This window comes from Elaeis guineensis, chromosome 15 (genome assembly GCF_000442705.2).
Source record: "Elaeis guineensis isolate ETL-2024a chromosome 15, EG11, whole genome shotgun sequence".
Lineage (NCBI taxonomy): Eukaryota > Viridiplantae > Streptophyta > Magnoliopsida > Arecales > Arecaceae > Elaeis > Elaeis guineensis.
Genome location: NC_026007.2, coordinates 52,087,341 through 52,102,138, shown reverse-complemented (window position 1 = coordinate 52,102,138; position 14,798 = coordinate 52,087,341). Strand labels below are relative to the sequence as shown.

At 36.1% G+C, this 14,798-nt stretch overlaps 1 long non-coding RNA gene across 1 annotated transcript in view; it reads left to right on the top strand.

The window, feature by feature from the left end:
* The window catches only part of LOC140854081 (uncharacterized), a 60,899-nt gene that overhangs the window by 1,811 nt on the left and 44,290 nt on the right, over positions 1-14,798 (top strand). The window lies entirely within an intron of this gene.

The following is a 14,798-nucleotide window of genomic DNA, read 5'->3' as shown; positions in this document are numbered from 1 at the left end:
AACTTGAACCTTCTCTTAGTGACAATAGCCCACATCTACATGAGTCAAAGTGAACGAAGTCTTGAACCTTGAACTCTCCTGTGCAGACATAAAACCAAAGCACACACAGTATAGTCATCTGTCATTGAGTTCTAGATGGGTTTGCGCATGTATCTTGTCTCATGAGTTCTTTAGGGATTGTCCCATTTCCCATAGATTGCATCCCCACAATCACACTCACATGGGTAAGACCTCCAAGGGTTCCTGTAACTCTAACCCTGCATAAATATATGCCTTGGTCTTATTAAGAGCATAGCTCATCCTATCACTATTACAGTCCAGCACTTTCACCAGAGGAAGGGGCATAAGATAAGGGCTTCTACAGGCATTCCAATCGGTTTGTTTTCACCCATTGAACCTCTAGGTAGGCTTTTCCATCCAAAGAAGTTGGGTTGCCACCGACGAATGCTTAAATTATGGGTTTAAGCCCCATTCCCCTTGATGAATCGACTATTTGCTTTCTTGCTAACCCTTTTGTGAAAGGATCAGCTAAATTCTTTTCTAACTTTAGAAAGTCATAACTTATTGTCCCACAATCTCTTAGTTCTTTTATGGATTTTTGTCTCATTCTAATGTGCCTAATTTTACTATTAAAGTTTACTTGATTATATACAGCAATTGTTGCTTGATTATCACAATAAATAGGCACAGTTGAAATTGGATGAGGAACAAAAAGTATACCTCCCAAAAGATCTTTATGTCAAGTGGCTTGATTCGCTGCTCAATCTAGGACAATGGATTCAGCCTCCATAGTAGATCTTGCAATAATTTTTTGCCTACATGACTTCCAATCAATAGCTCCACGTGCTAACATGAATAAGTATCCACTTGTGGATTTGGTTTCATCGGTGTCAGCTATCCAATTTGCATTGGTGTAGCCTTCTAAAACTGATGGGTAGCCAATATAATGTAATCCATAATTCAAAATTCCTTTAAGATATTTAAAAATTCTTTCAAGTGCATTCCAGTGTTCTTGATTTGGATTATTAGTATATCTACTAAGCCCTCCTACAGCATAGGCAATATCGGGTCTTGTTTTGTTAGCTAAATAATTAAGACTTATCATTTGAGAATATTTTAATTGTCCTATACTATCACCAGTATTTTTCTTTAATCTTGAACTAGGGTCATAAGGAGTTGAAACTGATTTACAATCAAGGAAGTTATAATTCTTTAATAGTTTTTCAACATAATGAGACTAAGACATAATGTATCCTTCAGATGTTTTAATCAATTTGATGCCTAAAATTACATCTGCTTGGCCCATATCTTTCATGTCAAATTGGCTTGCTAAAAACGATTTAGTTTCAAGAATAATGTCTAAACAAGTTCCAAAAATCAATATATCATCAACATAAAGGCATAAAATTACACTTCAATTCCTTTTACCTTGCTATATAGACATTTATCAGCATCATTAACTTGAAAACCGTTAGATATAATTACATTATCAAATTTAGCATGCCACTGTTTAGGTGCTTGTTCTAGGCCATATAAGGATTTTATTGATTTGCATCCTTTATTTTCCAATCTTGGCATTACAAATCCTTTAGGTTGCTTCATATATATTTTTTCCTCTAAATTACCATTTAAAAATACTGTTTTAACATCCATTTGATGCACTTCAAGTTTATAAATAGAAGCCAAAGCAACAAGCATATGAATGGAAGTGAAATTTGAAACAGGAGAGTAAAGATCAATATAATTAATATCTTCTTTTTGGCTATACCCTTTGGCTACTAACCGAGCTTTATATTTATCAATAGTTCCATTAGGCTTTAATTTTTTTTTTGAAAATCCACTTGCAGCCTATGGCTTTACACCCAGATGGGAGATCAGTTAGAACCCATGTCTTATTAGACGTAATAGATTGCATTTCACTATCTATTGCCTCCTTCCAGAAAGAAGCATCTTTAAAAGCCTTTGCTTCATCAAATGAAATAGGATCTCCCTTTGACAAAAAGGTAATAAATTCATCACCTAGGTTTTTTCTCTTTCCTAGGTCTAGTGCTTCTCCTGGGTTGAAAATCAGTTTCACTTTGAAGTTTCTCTATTTCTGAAATAGATGTTTTTCCGAAACTATTATTCACTTTGTTTGAAATTTTATTTTTAAAAGGAAAAACATCTTCAAAAAATATTGTATCTCTACGTTCCATAATAGTATTAGCAGCTATTTCACTACTTTCAGATTTAATTACAAGAAATCTATATGTAGCACTATGAAATGCATATCCAATAAAAGCGCAATCAACAGTTTTATGTCCTAACTTTCTTTTTTTATTTTGAGAAATATTCACTTTAACTAAACATCCCCACACTTTGAAATATTTTAAGTTAGGCTTCCTATTTTTCCAAATTTCATATGGAGTCTTTATTAAGATCTTTGTGGGGTATCCTATTAAGTATATAACAAGAAGTTACAAGAGCTTCACCCCAAAGATTTTCTAGTAATCCAAAATATGCAAGCGTACTATTAATCATGTCAGTGAATGTTCTATTTTTTCTTTTTGCTACCCCATTTGATTGAGGAGCATAAGGAGCAGTCATCTCATGAAATATACCATGATCTTCGCAAAATTTATCAAACTCATGTGATCTATATTCTCCACCTCTATTAGATCTAAGGATTTTGATTTTTGTTCTTCTAATTGATTCTCAACCTCAGTTTTATATGAAATGAATTTGTTAAGCGCCTCATCTTTGGTTTTAACAATATACACATAACAATATTTACTATGATCATCTATAAGGGGGTGTTTGGTTCGTAATCGAAATCAAAATGGGAATAGGAATCGGAATGGCTTGAAATCAGAATCGGAATGGCCAAATCCTCCGAAGCATTTGGTTCGTGATCAGAATCGAAATCGGAATCGGAATGAAAATTTGAATCCATAGAGGAGAGTAGGGATTGAGTTCTATATAGATTGAGCCATTCCCATTTCACCCTGGAATCGGAATTGGAATGGGACTCCTCCCAACCAAACGGTTGGAATGGGAGTCACGCATTCTGATTCCGATTCTAGACCCCCACTCTCTCCAACCAAACACCCCCTAAAAGATATGAAATATCTGTTACTACCTCTAGTTAGAACACCATTCATTTCACATAAATCACTGTGAATCAATTCAAGCAATACACTATCTCTTTTAAATGCATGAAAGGCTTTCTAGGCTGCTTAGCTTCTACACATATTTCACATTTCTTATTGCGAATTATAATTGAATTCGAATCAATTCTAGATTCATCATCCTCTTCAATGTATTATAGTTGACATGTCCTAATATATAATGCCATAAGTCACAACATTCAACAGCATATGCAACTGAAGATGTATTATAATTGGGAGAAACACAAGATCTTTCATTGCATAAACTCAATACATTAAGTTTGAATAATCCATCAGATACATAACCTTTTCCTACAAAAGACCCCTTATAGGTGATTATCACCTTACTAGACTCAAACACTAACTTATAACCTTGTTGAATAAGAAGAGACCTACTAATAAGATTTTTCCTAACTCCAGGCACATGCTGCACATTCTCCAAAGTTAAGATCTTCCCTGAGGTGAGTTTCAGGTTAACCCTTCCTTTTCCTACAATTTCTGCAGCACTAGAATTCCCCATAGTCACGGTTCTTCCATAATCGGCCTGGTAAAATGAAAAGACATCCTTATTAGTGCACAGATGAATATATGCTCCTATATCCAACCACCAGTCAGTGGATAGACACACAAAAAGGGATTCTAGGTTAAGGTTAACTAACCTCTCAGAAGAGGACGATGAACCTATCATCATGTTGGCTTGAGGTTTTGATGGTTTAGGCTAAGACTTTTGTGCACCTTTGGTATTTTGAGGACGATGATTATTATCCTTCCTATGGAAGCACTGAGCAGCCTTATGTCCAGCTTTTCCACAAACAAAGCAAGCTCCTTGAACTTTAGCATTCTTGATGATTTTGGTCTTTGGCTTAAGATGTTTTTTGAATGGATTTTGATGCTGAGGTTTAGAGCCCTTTCGGTGTCCTTCTATTAGATTGGCCTTGGGAAAAGACTCTGTAGGTTCAGGTGGCTTAAGATCCTTTTCATGCTCGCGGTGATTTTCCTCAATTCAAAGTGATCTCATGAGTTCCTCTATTGAAAGTATTTCAATTTTATGATTAAGGCTTTGAGCAAATTGAATCCAGGAGGTAAGCAATTTTTCTATTATGGTATGAACTTGAAATTTCTCACTAATTGCAATGTCACATTGGTTCAACTCATGCGCTAAACCTTGCAATTCATGCACTTGTTCTATAATAGACTTAGAATCTATCATGACAAACCTCAAATATTTTCCAAGTGCATACCTTTCGATCCCGCTACTTTCTTTCCCATACTTGTTATCAAGAGTATTCCATAAGATCTTAGCAGATTCTATGCCATAATACAAATCATATAATTTATTAGATAAAGCAGATAAGATTCTCCCTGTACCCAAGAAATCTTTTTCTTGAAATTTTATGAATTCATCCCTATTTTCCTTTGGAGAAGGATCCATAGAAATAACTTGGAACAGGTTTAATAATGTTAACCAGTATTTAGTTTGTTGCTTCCACCTCTTAAAGTTTTGGCCATTAAACTTTTTAGGTTTCGCAGATGCAACATCTTCCATATCAGCCATATCTAAATCAACGAAAATGAAAATGCAGACCTTAAGCAATGAATCTTCTCTAAAATTGATAGAAAAATAATTTGATGAAGGCAATAAAATCTGCAAGATAGATAATTTCTGCAAAAAGAAAGAGTAACTGTTACCAAGATCAAAGAGGAAGCGCACGTATGGTCGCTGTCTTTTGAGAACATTTGTGCCCCCTTGTAGTACATAGGGCTGCACAGCACGCTTCTCCCAAGATATGCCAACCTTCTTTCTCGGACTTCTCCTCGATGCACATGTGGGAGAAGCATCGAACTCGACAGAACTTCAGTCCGCTCGCAAAAAGAAAAGGAACACCAAAGAAAAGGCCTCTAGCGGGTAAGGCGAAACGACACGTTTGTAATATTTAAAAATAAATTTGGAAAAAAGAATATCTTAAATGGTCCGCGTGCCCGCCGCCGCTTGCCCGACTGGCTGTGCCGTGCCGCACGTGTGCGTGCGTGTGTTGTTGAGCACACCAAAACCCATAAAACATCAACCAAGTAGGGATAGAGCAAGACAATATACAAGCACATGCAAAGCTTTGCAACTATCCAATATGAGACTAAAGAAAAGTAGTATACAACACAAGAGGACAACAATTTAAATCAAACCAAAGAAACCTATAGTTTCTAACATGTAACATACATGATGATCTAATTCTAGCCTATTTACCATAAATTCTAACTTTAGCATGTTAAATAACATTGATGGGAGGATTGTTTTAAACCACATAAGGAATTCTTAAATATATATTGTATGGATCATTGAACCATGGTGAATCAACTGCCTCAGAACATACCAAATCAGACTGGTCAGTTACCAGCACAGTTCATTCATTCAATTCGGAATAGAAGCCTTACCTGTGCCTATGAAGGGAGAGAGAGGAAGAGAAAGAGAGAGAGAGGAAGAGAGGAGGGAGGAAGAGGGAGAGAAAGGTGGGAGAGAGAGATAGAGAGCTCAAAAGCCCTCATCAGAAGTTCAGAATAGGGGATTCTTTGTTTCATTTTGATATAGGGAATCCTTATATATTTTTTCCATTTTCATAAAATTGGCAAAAATAAATAGGCCCAGGTTTTTGCTGATTAAGTGTAATTGAAGTCAGCAAACCATTTGCCAACTTCAATTTGGAATTGGCAAAAAGAAAATAGGCCTTGTTGTTATGTCCTAAAACAATATGGTACAGACCTATACCATATTGTGCTGATCGCCGATAGGGATGGACCTTGGTACCTATTTGGTGAACCTTGCTATATGCTTTATTTTTTCTTGTACTTTCATAAAACCCTTGACTTGTTTCATGTGGATTGTTTCATTTAATTTAACCTTAAGAAGAGCAGTTTATAATTCATTTCTTTGAGAAATAAAATACGAAAAGCAAAATTTATTTTAATAGATGCCTATATGTATGTTGCCATTGGAGAGTAAGTGCTTGTAACTTCATACCCTGTTGTTGAGTGAAACCATTAGTGAATCACCAGATAAATTTCACCATTAATACCCATTCACAACCTATGGTTTTTCTATTTTTTGGCAAATCACTCAATTCTCTGGACTTGGTTTTCCTTAGATGATTCAATTTATTCATTCATCAAAATCATCTAAATTGGTAGGATCTTCTAATTCTTTCTGCAAATGAACATAATAATGATACATATGGTGGAGGTTCTCCTGGTCTTTTTTTTTTAAATTTATTTTTTATAAATGTGAAAAAATTGATTTTGATTGTTATTCTTTATCTTTCAATTCAAATGAATTTATTCCCTCTATTACTTCTAGAGGGTCTTTTATTACTAGCTGATCATTCTAATGAGGATTTTCCAGGAATATTGAATCTCTGCTTTTTATCTAGCCCTTTTGCTCATGATAAAAGCCTGTACTATTTTAAACCTTCTATGTATTCTAGAGAGATGGTTTTTAGACCTAAGGTCTAGCTAATTTCTAAGTGGTTTGATAAAACACATAGGCAAACGTCCCCATTTTATCAAGTTACTTAAATCAGCCTTCTTTCTTGTCTATAATTTATAAGGAGCTGAATAATAGATTTGGTAGGGATCCAATTTAAGGTGTAAGTTGCTGGATGTAATGCTGCAATCTAGAAAATTTTAAGGAAGCTATCATTGCTAAAGTTCATCCAGTCATGCCTAAAAGAGTCCTCTTGCACCTCTAGATGTTGTGCCATGTAAGCAAAATTGTTTTGTGTACCTTTTCTTTTGTCTCTGCAAATTGGTTCAAATTTTGTAAACTCATATTCACCACCTATGATAGTTTTAAGGACTTCATTGCTTTCCTAGTTGGCCTTTTACTTTTTCATATTCCTTAAATAATAATAAATATTTTGTTCTTTACTAATTCAGTCCATATAATCAGAAGTGGAAGATCATCAATAAATATACGAAATATTATGTATTTCTGTGTTTTCACATGAAGAGGTTTACAAATATCAGGTCGAATAAGATCTGGCTATTCACTTACTCTAACCCTTTCCAGAAGAGGAAGTCTGTTCATTTTTCTCAATAACAATGTTCATGTGTTTTGACATTCAACTTTCTATATAATGTATATGATATTGAACCTTTACGAGACCACATTTTCTATTTATCCTTACCTGTTTTCCAAGCCTAATATGCCATTACAAGAACCAAAAATCATAGCAGAATCAATGTAAGCATGAGAGACACATAGGTATAATGATTAACCAAAACAAGCAGGAAAAAAATTGCAACCACTATCAAGTTGACATGTGCATAATGACAACCATCTTTTCATTGGATTCTTTTCCTGATTGAGAATATGTCGGAAGTAATAATTTTTTTCATGTTAGGCATAAAATATAATTGATTAAAAGAATTTTTTCCTAAAAAAAAAATGACAATTTGCATAACATGTTTTTGCACCCAATACTTTTGAATGGGTGATTTTTCTTAGAAAAATCTTTCACTGGTCCTGAACTTCTTGAAGCTTTTGAAGAGATCTTTGGAGCAAGAGATGTGGCAATTTGTCCCTGAATCAGTCCACCATCTTCTGATTCCCTGTCGAAAGAAAGTCACTAAGATATGACATAAACAAGTTCCCATTATAAATCATGATTTACTATTTTCTTGCTCATTACTTCATCTTCATTTTGTTTTATTGATCAAATTGCTTTCAAAATGTTTGGACTGTGATAATATACATTTGGTTTGATATGGTTTATTTTTCTGAAAATGCTGACTTTTATCCTAATCTAAATCGCTCCTGATTTTTTTCATTATCATGTTGCTTTGGGTTTCTTGCAAGGGGACATTCCGTGGGCATTAGGATGGGATATCATCCAAGGGCAGAACCATCCTGCCATTGCCCCAATTGGCATGTCTCGAGACATTCCCTGTCTCAAGTGTAGGGATGGGGCGTGATGATGGCACGTCTCATTCCACGGAAAAATCGGGATAGTCCCATTCCACAGGATTTAAAACCTTGGTTTCTTGGACAACTAAGAAGCTCTAAAGATTTTGCCATTCCTATTACAAAGTTTTGAAAAATTTTATGTGTTTGCTCTCTTATCTGCCCCACTTTTTGAGCCTTGGGTGCATGCTTAAGTGAAGTTTTATTATACTATTTATTAACTCAATTTATCTTCTGGTTGCTGATTTATGACCAAATATTTCATGTTTGCCTTACTCAAATATTTTTCCATAACTTATAGCCATATTTTATGGTAACTAATGAATTCAACCACCACATTTTGGTTCAAAATTCTGTGTGATTAAATTGGCTTCTAGCTTTAGAAGGGTGAATGGGCTCTTATGGAGGATGCTTCATAAAAATCAAGAAAATATTCCTTGCCAACTGATTATAGGAACCAAAAGAATCTTTCATGCAAATCTACATTAGATGAATTGCTGCTTCATGGGATATAAGAGGTATTTCAGTAACAAATAAAAAAAAAAAACGACCAACTTTATGCAAAAATTGTAAGAGAAAAATCTTAGACTTTGAATGTTATATATAATCAATCTGAGTGATTTCTGGAGTTAACATACTGTTGAAATATGATGGCCTGGAGATTGATGAAGTAGCTGAATATTTTTCCATATATTTGTATTTTGATGACCTTTTTTATAGAATGGTTCATTACAAATACTAGCTAACCTTATTGGAAGGACCATGCAGTAAACTGGAAAATGATGATTGAGACAAGGAACACATTTCAAGAACAGGATACTCCCAACTCCCAAGCTTTCTGATCTAAATCTCACTCATGGAACAGTTGGAAGATTTGGTGCTTCATTAATGTGCTTAGTTTGTGTTTGTGCACATCAAGAAAGAAGTCTGAAATAAAAGCATTGAGTGCATATACATTGGCCATTATCAGTATGTCAAAGTGTAAATGCTCTAGAATTTCACCCCCATGGAGGTGGTTCTTAGTAAGATCAGGAATTATGATGCAAAATTGCAGGATTGAAGAAACAAGAAAGTCAAGGGCATGGCATGAGCCACTATTTTCAGGAGAACATGTTTAATCCTCCATTAGTCCCACTTTAGTCACCTTCCTCGCTAAGTCACCCTCAACCATTTTTCACACATAAATTTGAAGAGATTATCTACCTTTATCTCATTTGCCTAAATGGTTGATGAATTTGTGATTTGGACTGATGTGATTATTAATATGATTCATATATGTTCTTTTGATTATTATGTTTCAGTTAGGTTTAATAAAGCCACCTAAGATGCAAACTGCATGATAGCTATAAACATAATCATGTAAAGATCAAATGGTTGAGAACAATAAGAGGAGTGACACAAAGGCTATGCTAAACTCTCTAAGGAACAAGGCTTCTGGTGTAAAGTGGGCAGATACATGAAAGAAGAACCAAACTACTCTTTGGGATAATTATTGGAAATTAACTAATTGTCTCTCTATACAATGTTTTGGAAAGCTATGCATAAGAGGATCACTATAGATGGTTGGGGAAATCAATTAAAGGTGCAATAACAACTACAACAGTTGCGTGGTTACTAATAATGATGCAACTCATGCACTTTTTGATGATGAATATGACAACCAGTCTGGAATTTTACAATCTGATGATTGATTCCGCCAAAATCTCCTTTTGAGGATTTCTATTCTTCATATTCATGTTACAATATCAGCAATATCAAGCTTTGATGTGCTCTGATTGATGTCAGTTTATAGATGATCGGGAAGGGTAGGAACAAAAGGACAGTTGAGTGACTTTTGGAAGGTCTTGGCAATGCTGCTTTAAGGTATGTTGCCAATGTCATTGACATCTTCAGTCATAATTACCAGTGAGATGTCATAGTTGTCAAGTATGATGGTCAGAGCATGAATCTAAATAATTGGAAAGTACTCATGTTGATGTAACCTTCAATATTAAAAGTAAACACTATAAGATGTTCTGCGTCAGAAAACCTTTCCCCTAAGGAATCTGAGGAAAACACACTATATGCGCTTAGAGTTCCTGAACCAACATGATTTAGATAAGCATGATCATTCTTTGTCTGCCTAAGCCTCCTAACAACCATTTAGAAGGATGCCCAAAGACTAACTCTTGGTTGTTTCATGGATATCAATGATGCGAAATAGAGTACAATGTGGCTGTGATACTTTTGCAAGTGTTGGCTTCATCTGTTGACATCAATGATAATGATATTATGAGTGGCCTGGGGTTATTGTAGATAAATAGAGACAGATGTTAGATTTTAAATTTTTAAGGCAGATAATTTTGTTTGTTGATTTATGTGTCCACTTTTAGCTGACCCCCTTCCCCCCTCAGAAAAAAGAGGATCTACTCATTAGCTAGCAATCAAGGGTTGCGAACAGATGCTGACTATTAAATACTTTGCATCTTCTTCTATTATAAAATTTTCATTTATGGGTTTGTTGCTTGCATTGGTAGAAAGGAATTGATAAAATCTACATTAGATAAAAAATAAAAATTTGCTTTTCTCATGGACTTTCTTATGAAGTCTTTGTAGAATAATCTTCAAATTATGTATAGTAGCCTTATGAAGTCAAGGATTAAGGTGTCACATATGATGCCAGATAGGGACCATAATGATATATGTATCAGTACTTGTCGATCCTTATGATGCACCAAAACACAACATTTCTAAAATATACACTAAAATATTTTTTTTTGCCTTTTCCCCTAATGTAGAATTGTTTTCTAATGTGAATTTGATGTGTGGCACTCAAAACATTATATCTAAATCACCTCAAATAGATTTTTTATACCGTGCCATACTACAAAATATGTTTGTTGCAATAAGAATCTATTGAATATTTTACTACTTTGCCAAATAAAACTGCAATGTATCAACCAACATCAACACCCATGTTTATCAAACTAAAAAAAGGTACGCCATTACTTTTAATGTCATGTTTGTGGTATTGTATTGTGAGTAGGGATGGCAATAGGTGGGTTAGGTTGGGTTCAAGTAGGACTTAGCTCATATATCAAGGCTTTATGGGCTTGAGCCAAACGCAACCCGACATGCTAGCAGGACTCAGGGATGCTTAACCCGAGTTCAACCCATAGGCAACCTTGCTAAACCGCATTTGACTTGCTGACTTTTTAATTGGCCTAGGTCCACAAGTATCCCTTCTACGTCTGTGTCTTTAGCTTTGTCATCCTTCCTGCACATGCCACATTGGTACTTGCTTCCTTCCTCTTTGCTGCCGGCTGTGGCCAGCTGCCGATCTGCCCTTCTCCTCCTCATCCTCATCCCAGTCATCTGATTGTCAATCATCTTCTTCCTTTGCTACGGACTTGTACCTCATCCAAAGGTCACAGGACAGCATGATGAGGGAGAGGGTGTGATGCAGACTAAAAATTTGCAAAATGTTCAATAACATGAAATTTTTTAATTTGAAGCTCCTAGATGCAAGTTTTAGATTGGAATTTTAGGTTTTCTAATTTGTTTGGAATCCAATAATGACAATCAACATTGTGTCATACTATCTTTAAGTCCCTAACTTCGGGAGCTCTACAAGGAGAGAGATTAGGTAAACGAAGAGGTTGGTTATTGTTCATATTACTATAGCATGATTACTGATGCGACAATACTCATGTGTGTTAGGAGTCAATAAGTGTCTTGTTTGTTTCTCTACAAGTAGAGAGTCCCAAAAGGACTTAAATTCAGTAACTTGTGGGTCAAGCTTGTGAATCTTCAATGGCCAACAGGATATATGTGGTGGAGGGGAAGCACTGACTTTAGTGGAAAGACAGAGTTCAGCTCGAGGTGATCTTCAGAAAGATCACCTCCTAATGGATGGAGGGACTGCTTTTTGGTGGCTATTGCTTCTGAAACAGGATAGCCTTTTGGCTTCTCTAGCTGGCTGATTCTTAATAGACGATATCTAACCCAAAGCCCAACTTTCTTACTCAACATCCACAGCTGGTTCTATCCCCTAGCGAAGCAAGGAAATTAAAGAGAGTTAAGCAAAAGGCAATATATGTTGATTTTTCTTGTGAAAGGAATTGAAGGTTTTGGGACGAGGTTTGGTCCTCTCTCTCTCTCTCTCTCTCTCTCTCTCTCTCTCTCTCCATCCATCCATCCTCTCCTTTAGCTGTCCATCCATCCATCCCTCTCCATCCTCTCCTTTAGCTTTAGTTCTCTTCTTGGGCTAAATCAAATTTGGTACCAAAGCTAGAGGATCCTGCTACTTTTTTCCTTTCTTTTGTTGGATCTTCTTTCTACTCCCTCCGTTGTTACTTCCTTTGTTATCATGTTATTAAACAGCAACTTTCAACATCGACATTCTTCATCAACATGTCAAATATAAGGAGAAAATCTTTGGGCATCCAGACACAAAATTGACATCTATCAATAATTATGTGACATCAATACGTACTACACTACAAGCAATTGCAGCAGCCTAGACATTGAAAAGCTCTCTAAGGCTGGAATCATAAAGATAAGGAAGCTAAAGAATCATTGCATGAAGATCCTAGAATCGAAGCTTTTCCATATGAAGAGCATATAATAAAATTCCATCATGCAAGGATGTTGCAATTGCAGATTGTCAATCCGGAAACTGGCAATCGAGGATCCATATAATATCCTAATTGAAGAAGATAAAAATTATGAAGATTCACACGAGGAAAGCACATCCCCAAATCATATTATTGCCATGAAGTTAGTAATTGCAGCCGATCATTATCTTGAGAATTTATTCGAGCTGGACTTGAATAATCCTGTTGTTTGCTTCAATTGTGGTCAATCAAATGGTGCATGATTATAGAAGGAGAGATAACACATCATCTATCAAATTTTTTTCGATTGTGAGGGAGTCTGGCATTGGTCTTAAACAACAAATATTGAAGATCCAGTGATAGAGTATTATGATAGAAGTCATCAAGAAAAAATCAGGGATGTGATCCATATAGTGGAAGTGAATGACTGACAGGGTGTATATTGCAACACATTCAATAGCCTGAAATAATGCTGATTTAAAGTTCGTTAATTGCAGGCCTTGGATTGGAATTATTAGGGCTTTTGGATCCAATAATAGCTAATCAAGGTTGTTTCATTTGATCTTTAAATCCCTAATTTTTGGATGTCCAAAAGGAATTAGGTTAGGTAAGTGAAGGGGTCGTTTATAGTTTACACCTCGGTAGATGAATAGTAATGCTACAATACCCATGGGTCGTTTGGAGTCAATAAATGGCTTGTTTGGAATTTTTACATGGGATTTGTTTTTTTCTTTGTTGAGAGTCCATGAGGACTCAAATTCAATAATTTGCGGGTCAAATTTGTGAATCTTTATTACAAGATCCGCTGTGTCAATATCGAGATCCATGGTTGGCCGAAGGCACGGTTCGGTATATGCCCCCATGCTGTTCTATGCCTGGCCCAAACTGATATAGCAAAAAGAGTGGGGAAGAGGAAGAACTAGAGAGGGGAGAAGAGACGGGGGGAGGGGAGGAGTAAGGGAGGGTGGGAAGGTCAGTGATGGCCGTCAAATGGCCACGAGGCCCTTGGATGGTTGGATTGCTTCTTCGGAGCCAAGGAGGGAGAGGGAAGCATCGCCCGTGTCTTCATCCAGCAAATGCTAGGGAGTCAAATCTGGCCATCCAAAGGCCTCTGTGGCTCTTCTTCCCTCCCTTCCCCCTCTCTCTATTTCTCTCTCTCTCTCTCTCTCTATTTTCCTCTCTATAGGAGGGCGGAGCTCTGGAACCCTCGATAGCCTCCACAGCCTTTGCTTCTCCTTCCCTCCCCCTTTTTTTCTCTTTCCTTCTCTCTCCCCTATTCCTCACTGGTGTTTTGTTTTGAATGCCGGAACCATTCCAGTCGGCCATCAGTATGGTTCGGCACATCGCAAACTAGATGGTTCGGGATGGTTTGGCAAACTTTAGTCTGTAAAAAGGGTCAGGCAAAAGGTGATGTATGTTTTTTTTTTTCTCCTTGTATGTGTGAAAGGAATTGAAGGTTTGAGGCAGGGTTTAGCCCATCAAGACAATCTGAATATCATATTGTGTACCATTTTGGAACATAACACATGCCAATAAAGAAAGATACGTAATAACACCAAGGCAAAATGACCACTACAGAAAACACAATGAGAACCTTTTTCTTTTCCGTTATCCGATTTCTGCAATTTTAATTGCTTCAAAATGGGAAATAGACTTGTTTTAGGACTCAATTTGATGTAAGATCATTCTATACATAAGACATGTCCTGATAGTAATTGCTAGAGTATAAAAACAAATAAAACTAGCCTTATGAGATTAAACAAAAAATAAGTCAGAAAAGAATCTAGTTAAAGGTGAAAAATATAAAAATTCAATTTTGACAAACAATTAATGCAGAACAAATTGAGAGCCAAAGCACATGAAGATAATTCTGCTCATCATTGTATTGAATGTCCAAGAGGGGATATGGAGACCTGCCTTGCGGCAGATGGTTAATAACAAGAGAAGGTGGGGCCATTGCATGCAGTGTTAATGAACAAGAGAAGCTTATGCATTATACCATTACTTATTTATGTACCACCATACTTGCGGCATCTAGCAAGGATAAAGCTAAAAGTGGGTGGGTGCACTATAATTGTGGATGCATGATTGACATATGTTGGCAAT